Source organism: Jaculus jaculus, chromosome 6 (assembly GCF_020740685.1).
Source record: "Jaculus jaculus isolate mJacJac1 chromosome 6, mJacJac1.mat.Y.cur, whole genome shotgun sequence".
NCBI lineage: Eukaryota > Metazoa > Chordata > Mammalia > Rodentia > Dipodidae > Jaculus > Jaculus jaculus.
In genome coordinates this window covers 83,355,706-83,377,948 of record NC_059107.1, presented here as the reverse complement: position 1 = coordinate 83,377,948, position 22,243 = coordinate 83,355,706, and the positions used below count along the sequence as shown (strand labels likewise).

General features: G+C 43.2%; 1 protein-coding gene and 3 pseudogenes across 5 annotated transcripts in view; 1 reads left to right on the top strand and 3 right to left on the bottom strand.

The window, feature by feature from the left end:
- The window catches only part of Yaf2 (YY1 associated factor 2), a 136,818-nt gene that overhangs the window by 54,807 nt on the left and 59,768 nt on the right, over positions 1 to 22,243 (top strand). The window lies entirely within an intron of this gene.
- LOC123461616 lies at positions 943 to 1,501 on the bottom strand (annotated as a pseudogene).
- LOC123461615 lies at positions 9,736 to 10,294 on the bottom strand (annotated as a pseudogene).
- On the bottom strand, positions 18,525 to 19,083 carry LOC123461617 (annotated as a pseudogene).

Here is a 22,243-nt window from a genome sequence, read left to right as displayed (position 1 = left end):
CTGGAATTCACTATCATCTCAGGGTGGCTTTGAACTCACAGCAATCCTCCTACCTCTGCCTTCCAAGTGCTGGGATTAAAGGCGTGCGCCACCATGCCCAGCCCAAGGTCCAGTTAGTTTCTTGCTCACACCAACATAGTAAGAGGTCACTCTTTTGAAACCTACAAGTTAATTTTTAAAGTTGTTGAACATTTTCCATATTAAATAAGCAACATAAAAATTTGTCTTGTATCTATAATGTTCTACCCTAGTTACCTACAACTTATACACATGTCTTTATTTCCAGTATGCAAGAAAAAAAAATTCCTAATTGATATTTGGTAACAGGGCATGAAAAGACACTTTATACAAGTAGTATATACATATTTACAGAAGTACACCTGAAAAAGAACCCAATACAGTTCAGCCAAAGTCTAAGCCTTCAGAGATTAAAAAAATGAACACAATTTTTGTTGAGAGGAACTGTGGAAGAATAGTCACAGAATAAATAAGCAGAAACCTTTTTCAAACTTTCACTTGTGCATGTTCAATTGAAAAAGATAATTCTTACAGTTTCTTTGGTGCCCATGGTTAGCATACAAAAATGTAAAAGTCTATTCACAAATAAAACACATTAGTTCAAACTGGAAAAAACATAACAACAATAAATTGATTTAGGGTAGTGTACATTGTGACAGCTTTAACTTGTGGGGATATGAGAATTCCTGTGAAAAGAAATCAAAAGTCCTTTTGTAAAAGCAGCAGTGTCATGTCTTGTAAGCTTTCTTATATCACAGCAAAATTTGAAGTAGACTCTGAAGAGACCAGTGCTTACACTGTAGCCATGAGGGTATAAGAGTCTGTTTCCTCAGTTACTCTTGTTGCAGTTTTCTTTTTGAGTGCCATGTTTTAAAAGTTTTTAAAAGGTGTTCAGTTAGAGATTCTAACCAATGACATGATTAGTTATAAAATTTCTTTCCTGCTTTCAAACATAAATGGGTAAATTTGTTCAATAGCAGTAGCCACAGCCTTTATATTGGGCCCTGTTACTGTGATACTTCCTGTTGAAAATACCTGCAATGTAACCCTTAGAGAATTTATTCACTAACACACAGCAGGGTGAAGTTCAGGTTCATAACTAGGATTAGGTCTATTGTTCTTTGTGAATTCTGGCAAACAGATTTTAAAGGGCATGTTACAAACTGCCAAGGTTTATAACCTTAAAATCTATAAAAATTACCTGAAAACCTAGTTTCTTCTACAGACTGTGGACTAAACACCTGGTCCCAAACTTAGCTTCTTCACTAGTTGTTCCAGTGCAAATAATTTTTCCTGAGGACCACATCGTGGCTGTAATTCTAGTTTTTTTCAACTTCATTAATACTTTCCCAACATCATACTTAGAAATTACATTTGCTCCCTCCAAATCAATTTTCCTTAAGTTCAACTGGCATCTTGTTCTAAGAACACAGACTACATTTGTGATTAAAATGTCCATTGCAACATCACTGTCTGTATCCATTGGGGTAGTTCAAAAATTTCGATTACAGGGCTGGAGGATGGCCTAGCAATCAAGGTGTTTGCCTGCAAAGCCAAAGGACCTTGGTTCAATTCCCCAGATCCCACTTAAGCCAGATGCAAAAGGGGGTGTTTGTGTCTGGAGTTTGTTTGCTGTTGCTAGAGGCCCTGGTGTGCCCACAAAGATCACAGCTGTGAGAAGACTGGGCGGTCACAGAGGACATGGCAGCAGCAGTGCTGCAGGTTGCATTGGATGCAAAGGAGAATCTGGAGGACAAGGATGAAGATAAGGCAGGTGTACTCCCCATTTTCCATGGAGCTCCTGCCCTGGCCCATTGCTAGAAGGCTCTGAGGCCTAGGCTCCATCATTCGTGCTTTGTTGTTCTGGGTACAGCTGATTTTCTTGATGCTTCCTAGAATTCATTATTGTGTTTGATCAAGACTTCATTAAGCCTAATCTGTTGGTTATTGAGATCTTCCATTTGTTGGTTCCCCTTCAATTCATATCTCCTTTAAGGCTTCTAAGGTTCTTTTCAATTACGTTAAGCTTAGTGTCAAAAGCTGAATGTTCTTCTGGGTGTGGTGGCGCACGCCTTTAATCCTGCACTCGAGAGGCAGAGGTAGGAGGATTGCCATGAGTTCAAGGCCACCCTGAGATGTGAATTCCAGGTCAGCCTGAGCTAGAGCAAGACCCTACCTCAAAAAAACAAACAACAACAACAACAAACAACTGAGTGCTCTAAGAGACAATTCTACTGTATTTCATTTATACGATGGTTGGTGTTTTGATGGCTTGCTTCTTGCTCAACGGTCCTTTTGATCTGGGTTACATTGGTTTTGTTTTCAGTTTGAGATTCAATTGCTATTGATTTCTCTATGATTTCATTGGAGACTTCCATTGTGGGACTAGGCATCCTTGGTGGAGAACTCTGTTTTCTGACTTACATTGTTTTTTCTTTTTCAGTGTGGTGTACTCATCTTGGGGAAACATTTTATTCTATTGAGGGGGAAGCAAGTATTTGTCCTTGTAGTATCTTCAGTGAATGTTTTGTTTTAAATGTGAACCAGATTGGTGTATAATGCGTTTATAATCACAGATGTGCAGATGTGGAGATTTCAAGTACATCAAAGGTACATGGGGAACTGGGAGGTGGGGAGCTAGGAGCTCTGGCATACTCACTCCACTTGTACATACTCTACAACACAGGGGCTGGGGATCCAGGAAGCTAGAGAGCCAGGGGCCAGAGGCCACCTTCTAAGTGGCCTGTACACCCTCTGGCTCAGCGGAGTAGGGTTTTGGTTACCCAGGGGCCAATCAGGAAACCAGAGCAAAAGACCTGTTTCCATAGCCCACATGCAGGGACCAGGCTGCCCCAGGGCAGCACCAGGGGTACAGGGACCAGAGAATTGGGAGGTGGGGAACCAACCAGGAGCTCTGGTCTACTCAGTCTGTACACGTGGCCTCTGCATCAGGGTATCTGAGAATTGGGGACCCAGGAGCCCTTCAGTCAGGAAGGTGGAGCAAAGGGCCTACTTCCACAGCAAGAGTATAGGGTCCAGCAGGGGAACCTACAGGACCAGTGAACTGGGAGGAGGAGGGGAATAGGGAGATCTGGCCTATGCACTTTGTGTGAGAGCACATCATCCAGAGCAGGGGATATAGGAGGTGAGGACCCAGGGTCCTTTTAATCAGGAATGCAGAGCAAGGGGCCTGCTTCAGCAAGCTTGCAGGGTCCAGGCAGCCCCAAGCCAGCAGCAGGGGAACCAACCAGGACCTGGGGAACTAGGACGAGCCCTTTCTGTTTTTTTTTTTTTATTTATTTATTTGAGAGCGACAGACACAGAGAGAAAGACAGACACAGAGAGAGAGAGAGAGAATGGGCGCGCCAGGGCTTCCAGCCACTGCAAACGAACTCCAGATGCGTGTGCCCCCTTGTGCATCTGGCTAACGTGGGACCTGGGGAACCGAGCCTTGAACCGGGGTCCTTAGGCTTCACAGGCAAGCGCTTAACCGCTAAGCCATCTCTCCAGCCCCCCTTTCTGTTTTTGATGTCATCCTTTTCCCTACATATTTATATCTTCTATAGGTAGCTTCAGCCACTCTGAAGTCAAGAAAGTGAAGGTTAGCTACTTTATGTCTGGAAGACAGTATTCCAAACCACTCATCTCCATCCTTTGGCTCTTATGCACTTTCTGCCACCTCTTCCACAGTGGTCCATGAGCCTTTGAGTGGGTGATGGAAATGTCTCTCAATACATGTGTTTTCCTTTTCTTCAGTCCAAAGGATCTATTTGAGTATTTTCTGTAGAGCTGGTGTGGTGGTTTGGTTCAGGTGTCTCCCATAAACTTATGGGTTCTGAATGCTTGATCTCTAGCTGGTGGCAATTTGAGAATTGTATCCTCCTGGAGGTGATGTATTGTTGGGGCGGGCTTATGGATGTTATAGCCAACTTCCCCATGCTACTAAGTGCTTGAAGATTTTCAATCTAAAGGCATAATATTTTCTTTCTTTCTTTCTTTCTTTTTTTTTTGACTTTGTGAGGTAGGGTCTCACACTAGTCTAGGCTGACCTGGAATTCAGTATGTAGTCTCAGGGTGGCCTTAAACTCAAGATGATCCTCCTACCTCTGCCTCACAAGTGCTGGGATTAAAGATGTGCGCTACCGTGCCCAGCATAAGAAAATCATAGAGCAAATTTCCCCAAATTAGGGAAAAGATGCCAATATAAATTTAGGTTCACCTGTGCTGTCTTGGGGCTGCCTGGACCCTGCAAGCTTGCTGTGGAAGCAGGACCCCTCGCTCCGCCTTCCTGATTGAAGGGTCCCTGGTGCTGTTGTTCACCTGATGTTGACCAGGAGGTGATATCCAACCTCTGCTCATGCCATCATTTTCCCTTGCCAACAGGAGCTTTCCTTAAATCTGTAAGCCACCATAAACCCTTTCCTCCCACAAGCTGTTCTTGGTCAAGTGTTTTTTTGATAATAACTTGACGTTGGGATGCAAGAGTATGCTTAGTGATAATGCATTCCTTTAACCTGTTTTTATCATTTAGAGTTCTTTCTCCTTCAATTATGACAGATGAATTTGCTGGATATAGTAGCCTGTGTTGGCAGCTCTTGAGTTTCAGCACTTGAAATACATCATTCCAATTTCTACTGGTTTTTAAAGTGTCTGTTGAGAAATCTAGTGCTATTTTGATGTACTTAGTAGGTGATTAGATGTTTCTCTCTTAGTGTTTTCAGTGTATTTTTCTTGGTCTGTGTATTTAGTATTTTATTTTATTTTTGTTATTTCAAAGTAGGGTCTCACTTTAATTTAGGTTTACCTGGAACTCTGTAGTCCCAGGCTGGCCCAAACTCATAGTGATCCTCCTACCTCCTCTGCTTTTTGGTGCTGGGTTTAAAGATGTACACCATCATTCCCAGCTATATTTAGTATTTTAATTATAATATGACAAGTAGAATTTCTTTTCTGATCTTGTCTGTTTGATGTTTTAAATGTCTGCTATATCTATGTTGGCATCTCTTCCCTAATTTGGGGGAATTTTCATCTATGATTTTCTTGAAAATACTGTGCCTTTAGGTGAAAATCTTCTCTTTCAATCTCTTTAGTTTTTTTGTTTTGTTTTGTTTTTGAAGTAGGGTCTTTCTTTAGCCTAGGGTAACCTGGAATTTACCATATGGTCTCAGGCTGTTCTCAAACTCACAGTGTTCTTCCTACCTCTGCTCCCAGGTGCTGGAGTTAAAGGCGTGCACTACCACACCTAGCACATCTTTGGTGTTTAATTTTGTTGTTGTCATTGTATGTGTGTACACTCTCGGATCTGTTGCTACTGCAGTTGAATGCCTGTTTGTTTTATGTGAATGCTGGAATGAATCTGGGCTGTCAGGCTTTGCAAGCAAGCTCCTTTAACTGTTGATACATCTTCTAGGCCCTAACATCTTTAGTTTTGATCATTTCTCCTCCCATTCCCTCTTCTCCTTCGTCTTCTTTCCCTGACCCTCCTTTAACCTTTCCACCTCCAATGTTCTACCTCTGTCCTTATATGTGTACTGTCTTCATCCTTAATCCCTTTCCTTCCCTCCTCCTGTCATGGCCTCATCCTAGCTTCCTGGCTTCTACTGCTGACTCTTACTTCAGTCTACATACAAATCTAAAAATTTGAGCCAGGCGTAGTGGCACATGCTGTTAATCCCAGCACTCAGGGGGCAGAGGTAGGAGGATCATCGTTAAGTTCAAGGCCACCCTGAGACTAATAGTGAATTCCAGGTCAGTCTGGGCTAGAGTGAGACCCTACTTTGTGGAAAAAAAAAAAAGAATTTTAGGGTAGGTTTATGAAAGAGAATATGTGGCAGTTGTCTTTTTGAGCCTGGATTTCCTTATACTTAGTATAGTCTTTTCCAGATCCATCTATTTTCCTGCAAATTTAATTCATTTTTTTATAGCTGAACAAAACTACATTGTGTATATATGTACCACATCTTCATTATCTGTTTACGAGTTTAGGGACATCTAGGCAGATTCTAAAATTTAAACAATGTACACTTTCAATGAAAACGAGCACAGAGTATTTATGCAAGAGTAGGGATTATAACAGCTAGATCCTCTATCAACAAGTAGGTTAAGATTTCTGGTCTGTTTAGGTTTCCAAGTCAGCTTGTGACCAAGTGAGATCCTTCCCAAATGCATAACAGAAGAGGAAACAAAGCCACTATAAATCAAGAAACAACAAATAACAAGCCCAAAATATAGCTTATTTAAGAATGGCAAATCTGACCATCCATCCGATTTAACATATAATTTATCCTGACATGGAAGGTGCAATTAGCACTTCCAGTTCAGGGCTATATACCAGGTTTATTTGGCGGTGATGACCTGGTGTAATCCCAGTTACCTTTTGGGATGATTTTGGTCTCAGTTATGCTGTGCTCCTGCTTAGGTCCCTCTTTGGTGCACTCTGGGTTCAAGTAGGCTGGTTGGGTCACTGGACCACTGCTCTGTTCACCGTAGCTGGGCACTGGCGGTAGGGGAGGAGAGCTGTGGATGGTGACTCTAGTTCTCTCGTTGGTCCACATGATCCTCTACCTCGTGATCTGCTCCTCCATTGTTTATTTCTGTTTTCCCTTCACGTTTCTTTCTTTTTTTTTTTAATAAAAACAAATAACACAGTTTATTTACACTGCCCACAAGTTATGCTCCTCTAATTCTTCACAATTTAAAAAGCTAAAAGTTTAACTGAGTGTTTTGCTTGTAGACAAAAGGAGCAGGGTGGCTGACCCCCCCCCCCACACAGCTAAGGAAGCACAGTGTGGACCCCCTCAGAGCCCACCTCACTGACATTTCCTTCCTAATACTAAGATGCAGATATACAGCATTTTGGCTTGACAGTTCCAAGAGCCTTTTTTTTTGTGACAATGTCTCATCTATGCTGGATGCCAGGGATTGCATGGGGCCTTCTGGTTGGTTGTATAGCAAGTACAGGCAATATTTAGCAATGTTGATGGTTTCCTCTTTGTTTGTTTCTGTTAATCATGTTGCTCATTTCACAGGTTCTTGGGTTTTCTTAGTGTAGTGATTATCACACGTACCTAGCACAAGTTTAGGGATTTCAGTTCTTAGCCTTCCCTAGGGTCTGTGTAATTGTTATTGGAGTGTGTTTATGTGTGTGTGTGTGTGTGTGTGTATGTGTGCATGTGTGTGTCCTGTAGTAGAGACTGGCCTTAAACTCTATGTAGCCAAGGATGACCTTAAAATTCTGACCCAACTGCATCCATCTCCCAGAACTGGGGTTACTGGCCTGTGCCACTGCACTCAGTTTTATGCAGTGCTGGGGTTCAAACCCAGTACCTCAAGTATGCTAGGCAAGCACTACCCACTGAGCTACATTTCCAGCCCCTATGATGCTGTTTCTTAAATGACTTCCACAGGCAAACCAGGAGACATGCCAATGGCCTGTGCGTGCCACTCTCCCGCTTCTACAGGATAGTGGGGGTGATAAATTGGGAGTTGGATCTTCCTGTGTGAAAACCTCCCGTACTGATGAAGTTTGTCTGTGACCTCTACACAAGCACCATGTCACACATGCATGCCCACACTCAAACATGTAAAAATACACACACACACACACACACACACACACACACACACACACACACACACACAAAGTAGAATACACCATAAACGTAGGTAAAGAAATCAACTGATACAAAAAAATGATGAAATTCTACACATGCTCATGCGTAGGAACAGAGGAAAACCTCACGTACCTCCGGCAACATCCACAGAATGCCCACAGCCAGCACCATTCCCATCTGTACAGCCTAGCCCTCAGCAACCCTTTTCTCCAGGCAGGTTCCTCCTCCCAAAGGTCTGGTGGCCTCCCAAAATAGCACCCGCAACTGGGGGCCAAGCGTTGCAACACATAAGGCTGTGGTGGACATTTCACATCTGAGCCCTAACTTCAGAGCGGTCAGGATCCCCAGGCTGGTGGCCCTCTCTATCAGGACCATGTAGAGCAGAGCAACTGTGATCGGCCACCTCCAGAAGCCTCCGTGTGTGCACACTTGCTCTCCTCACCTGTTCTCTTTAGGGTCACTGTCTCATAGCACATCTGCGACCATGCTAGTATCCCCTCAAAACGCTCAATGCTTTCCCCAAGAGAGGGACGGACACCCTACCACGGTGGCCACAGTCCACACAGCTCCTGTCTCCTCAGTGCCCATCCTTGGCACATCCTCATAAAGAGCAAAGTGGTCACCTTCTCCTTCCTGTATGCCCCGTGTCCTTCCTCAAGCTCCCCTGCGTCCCTCCTGCATTTTTTTTTTTTTTTTTTTTTAGTTTTTTGAGGTAGGGTCTCACTCTAGCTCAGGCTGACCTGTAATTCACTATGTAGTCTCAGGGTGGCCTTGAACTCATGGCAATCCTTCTACCTCTGTCTTCCAGGTGCTGGGATTAAAGGCATGTGCCACCATGCCCAGCTCACTAAAGTCACTTTTCAGCTCCTTATTGAGACATGGCAAGGGGGAAGATAGATCCTGCAAAATGGCTTTTAGCCTCAAGTAAAACTGTGCTTCTACAATGACATTGAAGCAGCTTGTGGGGCACTTCTAATTAAAACAGTACAGGGTATTAACTGACAAGATTCTTAATAGAACCTTGAATATCAACCAAAGATCAATACGCCAAGAACTTCAATTATTTGCTTACAACTCTGCTGTTCTTTCCAGAATCACCAAGGTAACCCCAGTCCAGTTTTTTGGTTTTTGTAGGTAAGGTCCCACTCTAGCTCAGGCTGACCTGGAATTCACTATCATCTCAGGGTGGCTTTGAACTCACAGCAATCCTCCTACCTCTGCCTTCCAAGTGCTGGGATTAAAGGCGTGCGCCACCATGCCCAGCCCAAGGTCCAGTTAGTTTCTTGCTCACACCAACATAGTAAGAGGTCACTCTTTTGAAACCTACAAGTTAATTTTTAAAGTTGTTGAACATTTTCCATATTAAATAAGCAACATAAAAATTTGTCTTGTATCTATAATGTTCTACCCTAGTTACCTACAACTTATACACATGTCTTTATTTCCAGTATGCAAGAAAAAAAAATTCCTAATTGATATTTGGTAACAGGGCATGAAAAGACACTTTATACAAGTAGTATATACATATTTACAGAAGTACACCTGAAAAAGAACCCAATACAGTTCAGCCAAAGTCTAAGCCTTCAGAGATTAAAAAAATGAACACAATTTTTGTTGAGAGGAACTGTGGAAGAATAGTCACAGAATAAATAAGCAGAAACCTTTTTCAAACTTTCACTTGTGCATGTTCAATTGAAAAAGATAATTCTTACAGTTTCTTTGGTGCCCATGGTTAGCATACAAAAATGTAAAAGTCTATTCACAAATAAAACACATTAGTTCAAACTGGAAAAAACATAACAACAATAAATTGATTTAGGGTAGTGTACATTGTGACAGCTTTAACTTGTGGGGATATGAGAATTCCTGTGAAAAGAAATCAAAAGTCCTTTTGTAAAAGCAGCAGTGTCATGTCTTGTAAGCTTTCTTATATCACAGCAAAATTTGAAGTAGACTCTGAAGAGACCAGTGCTTACACTGTAGCCATGAGGGTATAAGAGTCTGTTTCCTCAGTTACTCTTGTTGCAGTTTTCTTTTTGAGTGCCATGTTTTAAAAGTTTTTAAAAGGTGTTCAGTTAGAGATTCTAACCAATGACATGATTAGTTATAAAATTTCTTTCCTGCTTTCAAACATAAATGGGTAAATTTGTTCAATAGCAGTAGCCACAGCCTTTATATTGGGCCCTGTTACTGTGATACTTCCTGTTGAAAATACCTGCAATGTAACCCTTAGAGAATTTATTCACTAACACACAGCAGGGTGAAGTTCAGGTTCATAACTAGGATTAGGTCTATTGTTCTTTGTGAATTCTGGCAAACAGATTTTAAAGGGCATGTTACAAACTGCCAAGGTTTATAACCTTAAAATCTATAAAAATTACCTGAAAACCTAGTTTCTTCTACAGACTGTGGACTAAACACCTGGTCCCAAACTTAGCTTCTTCACTAGTTGTTCCAGTGCAAATAATTTTTCCTGAGGACCACATCGTGGCTGTAATTCTAGTTTTTTTCAACTTCATTAATACTTTCCCAACATCATACTTAGAAATTACATTTGCTCCCTCCAAATCAATTTTCCTTAAGTTCAACTGGCATCTTGTTCTAAGAACACAGACTACATTTGTGATTAAAATGTCCATTGCAACATCACTGTCTGTATCCATTGGGGTAGTTCAAAAATTTCGATTACAGGGCTGGAGGATGGCCTAGCAATCAAGGTGTTTGCCTGCAAAGCCAAAGGACCTTGGTTCAATTCCCCAGATCCCACTTAAGCCAGATGCAAAAGGGGGTGTTTGTGTCTGGAGTTTGTTTGCTGTTGCTAGAGGCCCTGGTGTGCCCACAAAGATCACAGCTGTGAGAAGACTGGGCGGTCACAGAGGACATGGCAGCAGCAGTGCTGCAGGTTGCATTGGATGCAAAGGAGAATCTGGAGGACAAGGATGAAGATAAGGCAGGTGTACTCCCCATTTTCCATGGAGCTCCTGCCCTGGCCCATTGCTAGAAGGCTCTGAGGCCTAGGCTCCATCATTCGTGCTTTGTTGTTCTGGGTACAGCTGATTTTCTTGATGCTTCCTAGAATTCATTATTGTGTTTGATCAAGACTTCATTAAGCCTAATCTGTTGGTTATTGAGATCTTCCATTTGTTGGTTCCCCTTCAATTCATATCTCCTTTAAGGCTTCTAAGGTTCTTTTCAATTACGTTAAGCTTAGTGTCAAAAGCTGAATGTTCTTCTGGGTGTGGTGGCGCACGCCTTTAATCCTGCACTCGAGAGGCAGAGGTAGGAGGATTGCCATGAGTTCAAGGCCACCCTGAGATGTGAATTCCAGGTCAGCCTGAGCTAGAGCAAGACCCTACCTCAAAAAAACAAACAACAACAACAACAAACAACTGAGTGCTCTAAGAGACAATTCTACTGTATTTCATTTATACGATGGTTGGTGTTTTGATGGCTTGCTTCTTGCTCAACGGTCCTTTTGATCTGGGTTACATTGGTTTTGTTTTCAGTTTGAGATTCAATTGCTATTGATTTCTCTATGATTTCATTGGAGACTTCCATTGTGGGACTAGGCATCCTTGGTGGAGAACTCTGTTTTCTGACTTACATTGTTTTTTCTTTTTCAGTGTGGTGTACTCATCTTGGGGAAACATTTTATTCTATTGAGGGGGAAGCAAGTATTTGTCCTTGTAGTATCTTCAGTGAATGTTTTGTTTTAAATGTGAACCAGATTGGTGTATAATGCGTTTATAATCACAGATGTGCAGATGTGGAGATTTCAAGTACATCAAAGGTACATGGGGAACTGGGAGGTGGGGAGCTAGGAGCTCTGGCATACTCACTCCACTTGTACATACTCTACAACACAGGGGCTGGGGATCCAGGAAGCTAGAGAGCCAGGGGCCAGAGGCCACCTTCTAAGTGGCCTGTACACCCTCTGGCTCAGCGGAGTAGGGTTTTGGTTACCCAGGGGCCAATCAGGAAACCAGAGCAAAAGACCTGTTTCCATAGCCCACATGCAGGGACCAGGCTGCCCCAGGGCAGCACCAGGGGTACAGGGACCAGAGAATTGGGAGGTGGGGAACCAACCAGGAGCTCTGGTCTACTCAGTCTGTACACGTGGCCTCTGCATCAGGGTATCTGAGAATTGGGGACCCAGGAGCCCTTCAGTCAGGAAGGTGGAGCAAAGGGCCTACTTCCACAGCAAGAGTATAGGGTCCAGCAGGGGAACCTACAGGACCAGTGAACTGGGAGGAGGAGGGGAATAGGGAGATCTGGCCTATGCACTTTGTGTGAGAGCACATCATCCAGAGCAGGGGATATAGGAGGTGAGGACCCAGGGTCCTTTTAATCAGGAATGCAGAGCAAGGGGCCTGCTTCAGCAAGCTTGCAGGGTCCAGGCAGCCCCAAGCCAGCAGCAGGGGAACCAACCAGGACCTGGGGAACTAGGACGAGCCCTTTCTGTTTTTTTTTTTTTATTTATTTATTTGAGAGCGACAGACACAGAGAGAAAGACAGACACAGAGAGAGAGAGAGAGAATGGGCGCGCCAGGGCTTCCAGCCACTGCAAACGAACTCCAGATGCGTGTGCCCCCTTGTGCATCTGGCTAACGTGGGACCTGGGGAACCGAGCCTTGAACCGGGGTCCTTAGGCTTCACAGGCAAGCGCTTAACCGCTAAGCCATCTCTCCAGCCCCCCTTTCTGTTTTTGATGTCATCCTTTTCCCTACATATTTATATCTTCTATAGGTAGCTTCAGCCACTCTGAAGTCAAGAAAGTGAAGGTTAGCTACTTTATGTCTGGAAGACAGTATTCCAAACCACTCATCTCCATCCTTTGGCTCTTATGCACTTTCTGCCACCTCTTCCACAGTGGTCCATGAGCCTTTGAGTGGGTGATGGAAATGTCTCTCAATACATGTGTTTTCCTTTTCTTCAGTCCAAAGGATCTATTTGAGTATTTTCTGTAGAGCTGGTGTGGTGGTTTGGTTCAGGTGTCTCCCATAAACTTATGGGTTCTGAATGCTTGATCTCTAGCTGGTGGCAATTTGAGAATTGTATCCTCCTGGAGGTGATGTATTGTTGGGGCGGGCTTATGGATGTTATAGCCAACTTCCCCATGCTACTAAGTGCTTGAAGATTTTCAATCTAAAGGCATAATATTTTCTTTCTTTCTTTCTTTCTTTTTTTTTTGACTTTGTGAGGTAGGGTCTCACACTAGTCTAGGCTGACCTGGAATTCAGTATGTAGTCTCAGGGTGGCCTTAAACTCAAGATGATCCTCCTACCTCTGCCTCACAAGTGCTGGGATTAAAGATGTGCGCTACCGTGCCCAGCATAAGAAAATCATAGAGCAAATTTCCCCAAATTAGGGAAAAGATGCCAATATAAATTTAGGTTCACCTGTGCTGTCTTGGGGCTGCCTGGACCCTGCAAGCTTGCTGTGGAAGCAGGACCCCTCGCTCCGCCTTCCTGATTGAAGGGTCCCTGGTGCTGTTGTTCACCTGATGTTGACCAGGAGGTGATATCCAACCTCTGCTCATGCCATCATTTTCCCTTGCCAACAGGAGCTTTCCTTAAATCTGTAAGCCACCATAAACCCTTTCCTCCCACAAGCTGTTCTTGGTCAAGTGTTTTTTTGATAATAACTTGACGTTGGGATGCAAGAGTATGCTTAGTGATAATGCATTCCTTTAACCTGTTTTTATCATTTAGAGTTCTTTCTCCTTCAATTATGACAGATGAATTTGCTGGATATAGTAGCCTGTGTTGGCAGCTCTTGAGTTTCAGCACTTGAAATACATCATTCCAATTTCTACTGGTTTTTAAAGTGTCTGTTGAGAAATCTAGTGCTATTTTGATGTACTTAGTAGGTGATTAGATGTTTCTCTCTTAGTGTTTTCAGTGTATTTTTCTTGGTCTGTGTATTTAGTATTTTATTTTATTTTTGTTATTTCAAAGTAGGGTCTCACTTTAATTTAGGTTTACCTGGAACTCTGTAGTCCCAGGCTGGCCCAAACTCATAGTGATCCTCCTACCTCCTCTGCTTTTTGGTGCTGGGTTTAAAGATGTACACCATCATTCCCAGCTATATTTAGTATTTTAATTATAATATGACAAGTAGAATTTCTTTTCTGATCTTGTCTGTTTGATGTTTTAAATGTCTGCTATATCTATGTTGGCATCTCTTCCCTAATTTGGGGGAATTTTCATCTATGATTTTCTTGAAAATACTGTGCCTTTAGGTGAAAATCTTCTCTTTCAATCTCTTTAGTTTTTTTGTTTTGTTTTGTTTTTGAAGTAGGGTCTTTCTTTAGCCTAGGGTAACCTGGAATTTACCATATGGTCTCAGGCTGTTCTCAAACTCACAGTGTTCTTCCTACCTCTGCTCCCAGGTGCTGGAGTTAAAGGCGTGCACTACCACACCTAGCACATCTTTGGTGTTTAATTTTGTTGTTGTCATTGTATGTGTGTACACTCTCGGATCTGTTGCTACTGCAGTTGAATGCCTGTTTGTTTTATGTGAATGCTGGAATGAATCTGGGCTGTCAGGCTTTGCAAGCAAGCTCCTTTAACTGTTGATACATCTTCTAGGCCCTAACATCTTTAGTTTTGATCATTTCTCCTCCCATTCCCTCTTCTCCTTCGTCTTCTTTCCCTGACCCTCCTTTAACCTTTCCACCTCCAATGTTCTACCTCTGTCCTTATATGTGTACTGTCTTCATCCTTAATCCCTTTCCTTCCCTCCTCCTGTCATGGCCTCATCCTAGCTTCCTGGCTTCTACTGCTGACTCTTACTTCAGTCTACATACAAATCTAAAAATTTGAGCCAGGCGTAGTGGCACATGCTGTTAATCCCAGCACTCAGGGGGCAGAGGTAGGAGGATCATCGTTAAGTTCAAGGCCACCCTGAGACTAATAGTGAATTCCAGGTCAGTCTGGGCTAGAGTGAGACCCTACTTTGTGGAAAAAAAAAAAGAATTTTAGGGTAGGTTTATGAAAGAGAATATGTGGCAGTTGTCTTTTTGAGCCTGGATTTCCTTATACTTAGTATAGTCTTTTCCAGATCCATCTATTTTCCTGCAAATTTAATTCATTTTTTTATAGCTGAACAAAACTACATTGTGTATATATGTACCACATCTTCATTATCTGTTTACGAGTTTAGGGACATCTAGGCAGATTCTAAAATTTAAACAATGTACACTTTCAATGAAAACGAGCACAGAGTATTTATGCAAGAGTAGGGATTATAACAGCTAGATCCTCTATCAACAAGTAGGTTAAGATTTCTGGTCTGTTTAGGTTTCCAAGTCAGCTTGTGACCAAGTGAGATCCTTCCCAAATGCATAACAGAAGAGGAAACAAAGCCACTATAAATCAAGAAACAACAAATAACAAGCCCAAAATATAGCTTATTTAAGAATGGCAAATCTGACCATCCATCCGATTTAACATATAATTTATCCTGACATGGAAGGTGCAATTAGCACTTCCAGTTCAGGGCTATATACCAGGTTTATTTGGCGGTGATGACCTGGTGTAATCCCAGTTACCTTTTGGGATGATTTTGGTCTCAGTTATGCTGTGCTCCTGCTTAGGTCCCTCTTTGGTGCACTCTGGGTTCAAGTAGGCTGGTTGGGTCACTGGACCACTGCTCTGTTCACCGTAGCTGGGCACTGGCGGTAGGGGAGGAGAGCTGTGGATGGTGACTCTAGTTCTCTCGTTGGTCCACATGATCCTCTACCTCGTGATCTGCTCCTCCATTGTTTATTTCTGTTTTCCCTTCACGTTTCTTTCTTTTTTTTTTTAATAAAAACAAATAACACAGTTTATTTACACTGCCCACAAGTTATGCTCCTCTAATTCTTCACAATTTAAAAAGCTAAAAGTTTAACTGAGTGTTTTGCTTGTAGACAAAAGGAGCAGGGTGGCTGACCCCCCCCCCCACACAGCTAAGGAAGCACAGTGTGGACCCCCTCAGAGCCCACCTCACTGACATTTCCTTCCTAATACTAAGATGCAGATATACAGCATTTTGGCTTGACAGTTCCAAGAGCCTTTTTTTTTGTGACAATGTCTCATCTATGCTGGATGCCAGGGATTGCATGGGGCCTTCTGGTTGGTTGTATAGCAAGTACAGGCAATATTTAGCAATGTTGATGGTTTCCTCTTTGTTTGTTTCTGTTAATCATGTTGCTCATTTCACAGGTTCTTGGGTTTTCTTAGTGTAGTGATTATCACACGTACCTAGCACAAGTTTAGGGATTTCAGTTCTTAGCCTTCCCTAGGGTCTGTGTAATTGTTATTGGAGTGTGTTTATGTGTGTGTGTGTGTGTGTGTGTATGTGTGCATGTGTGTGTCCTGTAGTAGAGACTGGCCTTAAACTCTATGTAGCCAAGGATGACCTTAAAATTCTGACCCAACTGCATCCATCTCCCAGAACTGGGGTTACTGGCCTGTGCCACTGCACTCAGTTTTATGCAGTGCTGGGGTTCAAACCCAGTACCTCAAGTATGCTAGGCAAGCACTACCCACTGAGCTACATTTCCAGCCCCTATGATGCTGTTTCTTAAATGACTTCCACAGGCAAACCAGGAGACATGCCAATGGCCTGTGCGTGCCACTCTCCCGCTTCTACAGGATAGTGGGGGTGATAAATTGGGAGTTGGATCTTCCTGTGTGAAAACCTCCCGTACTGATGAAGTTTGTCTGTGACCTCTACACAAGCACCATGTCACACATGCATGCCCACACTCAAACATGTAAAAATACACATACACACACACACACACACACACACACACACACACACACACACAAAGTAGAATACACCATAAACGTAGGTAAAGAAATCAACTGATACAAAAAAATGATGAAATTCTACACATGCTCATGCGTAGGAACAGAGGAAAACCTCACGTACCTCCGGCAACATCCACAGAATGCCCACAGCCAGCACTATTCCCATCTGTACAGCCTAGCCCTCAGCAACCCTTTTCTCCAGGCAGGTTCCTCCTCCCAAAGGTCTGGTGGCCTCCCAAAATAGCACCCGCAACTGGGGGCCAAGCGTTGCAACACATAAGGCTGTGGTGGACATTTCACATCTGAGCCCTAACTTCAGAGCGGTCAGGATCCCCAGGCTGGTGGCCCTCTCTATCAGGACCATGTAGAGCAGAGCAACTGTGATCGGCCACCTCCAGAAGCCTCCGTGTGTGCACACTTGCTCTCCTCACCTGTTCTCTTTAGGGTCACTGTCTCATAGCACATCTGCGACCATGCTAGTATCCCCTCAAAACGCTCAATGCTTTCCCCAAGAGAGGGACGGACACCCTACCACGGTGGCCACAGTCCACACAGCTCCTGTCTCCTCAGTGCCCATCCTTGGCACATCCTCATAAAGAGCAAAGTGGTCACCTTCTCCTTCCTGTATGCCCCGTGTCCTTCCTCAAGCTCCCCTGCGTCCCTCCTGCATTTTTTTTTTTTTTTTTTTTAGTTTTTTGAGGTAGGGTCTCACTCTAGCTCAGGCTGACCTGTAATTCACTATGTAGTCTCAGGGTGGCCTTGAACTCATGGCAATCCTTCTACCTCTGTCTTCCAGGTGCTGGGATTAAAGGCATGTGCCACCATGCCCAGCTCACTAAAGTCACTTTTCAGCTCCTTATTGAGACATGGCAAGGGGGAAGATAGATCCTGCAAAATGGCTTTTAGCCTCAAGTAAAACTGTGCTTCTACAATGACATTGAAGCAGCTTGTGGGGCACTTCTAATTAAAACAGTACAGGGTATTAACTGACAAGATTCTTAATAGAACCTTGAATATCAACCAAAGATCAATACGCCAAGAACTTCAATTATTTGCTTACAACTCTGCTGTTCTTTCCAGAATCACCAAGGTAACCCCAGTCCAGTTTTTTGGTTTTTGTAGGTAAGGTCCCACTCTAGCTCAGGCTGACCTGGAATTCACTATCATCTCAGGGTGGCTTTGAACTCACAGCAATCCTCCTACCTCTGCCTTCCAAGTGCTGGGATTAAAGGCGTGCGCCACCATGCCCAGCCCAAGGTCCAGTTAGTTTCTTGCTCACACCAACATAGTAAGAGGTCACTCTTTTGAAACCTACAAGTTAATTTTTAAAGTTGTTGAACATTTTCCATATTAAATAAGCAACATAAAAATTTGTCTTGTATCTATAATGTTCTACCCTAGTTACCTACAACTTATACACATGTCTTTATTTCCAGTATGCAAGAAAAAAAAATTCCTAATTGATATTTGGTAACAGGGCATGAAAAGACACTTTATACAAGTAGTATATACATATTTACAGAAGTACACCTGAAAAAGAACCCAATACAGTTCAGCCAAAGTCTAAGCCTTCAGAGATTAAAAAAATGAACACAATTTTTGTTGAGAGGAACTGTGGAAGAATAGTCACAGAATAAATAAGCAGAAACCTTTTTCAAACTTTCACTTGTGCATGTTCAATTGAAAAAGATAATTCTTACAGTTTCTTTGGTGCCCATGGTTAGCATACAAAAATGTAAAAGTCTATTCACAAATAAAACACATTAGTTCAAACTGGAAAAAACATAACAACAATAAATTGATTTAGGGTAGTGTACATTGTGACAGCTTTAACTTGTGGGGATATGAGAATTCCTGTGAAAAGAAATCAAAAGTCCTTTTGTAAAAGCAGCAGTGTCATGTCTTGTAAGCTTTCTTATATCACAGCAAAATTTGAAGTAGACTCTGAAGAGACCAGTGCTTACACTGTAGCCATGAGGGTATAAGAGTCTGTTTCCTCAGTTACTCTTGTTGCAGTTTTCTTTTTGAGTGCCATGTTTTAAAAGTTTTTAAAAGGTGTTCAGTTAGAGATTCTAACCAATGACATGATTAGTTATAAAATTTCTTTCCTGCTTTCAAACATAAATGGGTAAATTTGTTCAATAGCAGTAGCCACAGCCTTTATATTGGGCCCTGTTACTGTGATACTTCCTGTTGAAAATACCTGCAATGTAACCCTTAGAGAATTTATTCACTAACACACAGCAGGGTGAAGTTCAGGTTCATAACTAGGATTAGGTCTATTGTTCTTTGTGAATTCTGGCAAACAGATTTTAAAGGGCATGTTACAAACTGCCAAGGTTTATAACCTTAAAATCTATAAAAATTACCTGAAAACCTAGTTTCTTCTACAGACTGTGGACTAAACACCTGGTCCCAAACTTAGCTTCTTCACTAGTTGTTCCAGTGCAAATAATTTTTCCTGAGGACCACATCGTGGCTGTAATTCTAGTTTTTTTCAACTTCATTAATACTTTCCCAACATCATACTTAGAAATTACATTTGCTCCCTCCAAATCAATTTTCCTTAAGTTCAACTGGCATCTTGTTCTAAGAACACAGACTACATTTGTGATTAAAATGTCCATTGCAACATCACTGTCTGTATCCATTGGGGTAGTTCAAAAATTTCGATTACAGGGCTGGAGGATGGCCTAGCAATCAAGGTGTTTGCCTGCAAAGCCAAAGGACCTTGGTTCAATTCCCCAGATCCCACTTAAGCCAGATGCAAAAGGGGGTGTTTGTGTCTGGAGTTTGTTTGCTGTTGCTAGAGGCCCTGGTGTGCCCACAAAGATCACAGCTGTGAGAAGACTGGGCGGTCACAGAGGACATGGCAGCAGCAGTGCTGCAGGTTGCATTGGATGCAAAGGAGAATCTGGAGGACAAGGATGAAGATAAGGCAGGTGTACTCCCCATTTTCCATGGAGCTCCTGCCCTGGCCCATTGCTAGAAGGCTCTGAGGCCTAGGCTCCATCATTCGTGCTTTGTTGTTCTGGGTACAGCTGATTTTCTTGATGCTTCCTAGAATTCATTATTGTGTTTGATCAAGACTTCATTAAGCCTAATCTGTTGGTTATTGAGATCTTCCATTTGTTGGTTCCCCTTCAATTCATATCTCCTTTAAGGCTTCTAAGGTTCTTTTCAATTACGTTAAGCTTAGTGTCAAAAGCTGAATGTTCTTCTGGGTGTGGTGGCGCACGCCTTTAATCCTGCACTCGAGAGGCAGAGGTAGGAGGATTGCCATGAGTTCAAGGCCACCCTGAGATGTGAATTCCAGGTCAGCCTGAGCTAGAGCAAGACCCTACCTCAAAAAAACAAACAACAACAACAACAAACAACTGAGTGCTCTAAGAGACAATTCTACTGTATTTCATTTATACGATGGTTGGTGTTTTGATGGCTTGCTTCTTGCTCAACGGTCCTTTTGATCTGGGTTACATTGGTTTTGTTTTCAGTTTGAGATTCAATTGCTATTGATTTCTCTATGATTTCATTGGAGACTTCCATTGTGGGACTAGGCATCCTTGGTGGAGAACTCTGTTTTCTGACTTACATTGTTTTTTCTTTTTCAGTGTGGTGTACTCATCTTGGGGAAACATTTTATTCTATTGAGGGGGAAGCAAGTATTTGTCCTTGTAGTATCTTCAGTGAATGTTTTGTTTTAAATGTGAACCAGATTGGTGTATAATGCGTTTATAATCACAGATGTGCAGATGTGGAGATTTCAAGTACATCAAAGGTACATGGGGAACTGGGAGGTGGGGAGCTAGGAGCTCTGGCATACTCACTCCACTTGTACATACTCTACAACACAGGGGCTGGGGATCCAGGAAGCTAGAGAGCCAGGGGCCAGAGGCCACCTTCTAAGTGGCCTGTACACCCTCTGGCTCAGCGGAGTAGGGTTTTGGTTACCCAGGGGCCAATCAGGAAACCAGAGCAAAAGACCTGTTTCCATAGCCCACATGCAGGGACCAGGCTGCCCCAGGGCAGCACCAGGGGTACAGGGACCAGAGAATTGGGAGGTGGGGAACCAACCAGGAGCTCTGGTCTACTCAGTCTGTACACGTGGCCTCTGCATCAGGGTATCTGAGAATTGGGGACCCAGGAGCCCTTCAGTCAGGAAGGTGGAGCAAAGGGCCTACTTCCACAGCAAGAGTATAGGGTCCAGCAGGGGAACCTACAGGACCAGTGAACTGGGAGGAGGAGGGGAATAGGGAGATCTGGCCTATGCACTTTGTGTGAGAGCACATCATCCAGAGCAGGGGATATAGGAGGTGAGGACCCAGGGTCCTTTTAATCAGGAATGCAGAGCAAGGGGCCTGCTTCAGCAAGCTTGCAGGGTCCAGGCAGCCCCAAGCCAGCAGCAGGGGAACCAACCAGGACCTGGGGAACTAGGACGAGCCCTTTCTGTTTTTTTTTTTTTTATTTATTTATTTGAGAGCGACAGACACAGAGAGAAAGACAGACACAGAGAGAGAGAGAGAGAATGGGCGCGCCAGGGCTTCCAGCCACTGCAAACGAACTCCAGATGCGTGTGCCCCCTTGTGCATCTGGCTAACGTGGGACCTGGGGAACCGAGCCTTGAACCGGGGTCCTTAGGCTTCACAGGCAAGCGCTTAACCGCTAAGCCATCTCTCCAGCCCCCCTTTCTGTTTTTGATGTCATCCTTTTCCCTACATATTTATATCTTCTATAGGTAGCTTCAGCCACTCTGAAGTCAAGAAAGTGAAGGTTAGCTACTTTATGTCTGGAAGACAGTATTCCAAACCACTCATCTCCATCCTTTGGCTCTTATGCACTTTCTGCCACCTCTTCCACAGTGGTCCATGAGCCTTTGAGTGGGTGATGGAAATGTCTCTCAATACATGTGTTTTCCTTTTCTTCAGTCCAAAGGATCTATTTGAGTATTTTCTGTAGAGCTGGTGTGGTGGTTTGGTTCAGGTGTCTCCCATAAACTTATGGGTTCTGAATGCTTGATCTCTAGCTGGTGGCAATTTGAGAATTGTATCCTCCTGGAGGTGATGTATTGTTGGGGCGGGCTTATGGATGTTATAGCCAACTTCCCCATGCTACTAAGTGCTTGAAGATTTTCAATCTAAAGGCATAATATTTTCTTTCTTTCTTTCTTTCTTTTTTTTTTGACTTTGTGAGGTAGGGTCTCACACTAGTCTAGGCTGACCTGGAATTCAGTATGTAGTCTCAGGGTGGCCTTAAACTCAAGATGATCCTCCTACCTCTGCCTCACAAGTGCTGGGATTAAAGATGTGCGCTACCGTGCCCAGCATAAGAAAATCATAGAGCAAATTTCCCCAAATTAGGGAAAAGATGCCAATATAAATTTAGGTTCACCTGTGCTGTCTTGGGGCTGCCTGGACCCTGCAAGCTTGCTGTGGAAGCAGGACCCCTCGCTCCGCCTTCCTGATTGAAGGGTCCCTGGTGCTGTTGTTCACCTGATGTTGACCAGGAGGTGATATCCAACCTCTGCTCATGCCATCATTTTCCCTTGCCAACAGGAGCTTTCCTTAAATCTGTAAGCCACCATAAACCCTTTCCTCCCACAAGCTGTTCTTGGTCAAGTGTTTTTTTGATAATAACTTGACGTTGGGATGCAAGAGTATGCTTAGTGATAATGCATTCCTTTAACCTGTTTTTATCATTTAGAGTTCTTTCTCCTTCAATTATGACAGATGAATTTGCTGGATATAGTAGCCTGTGTTGGCAGCTCTTGAGTTTCAGCACTTGAAATACATCATTCCAATTTCTACTGGTTTT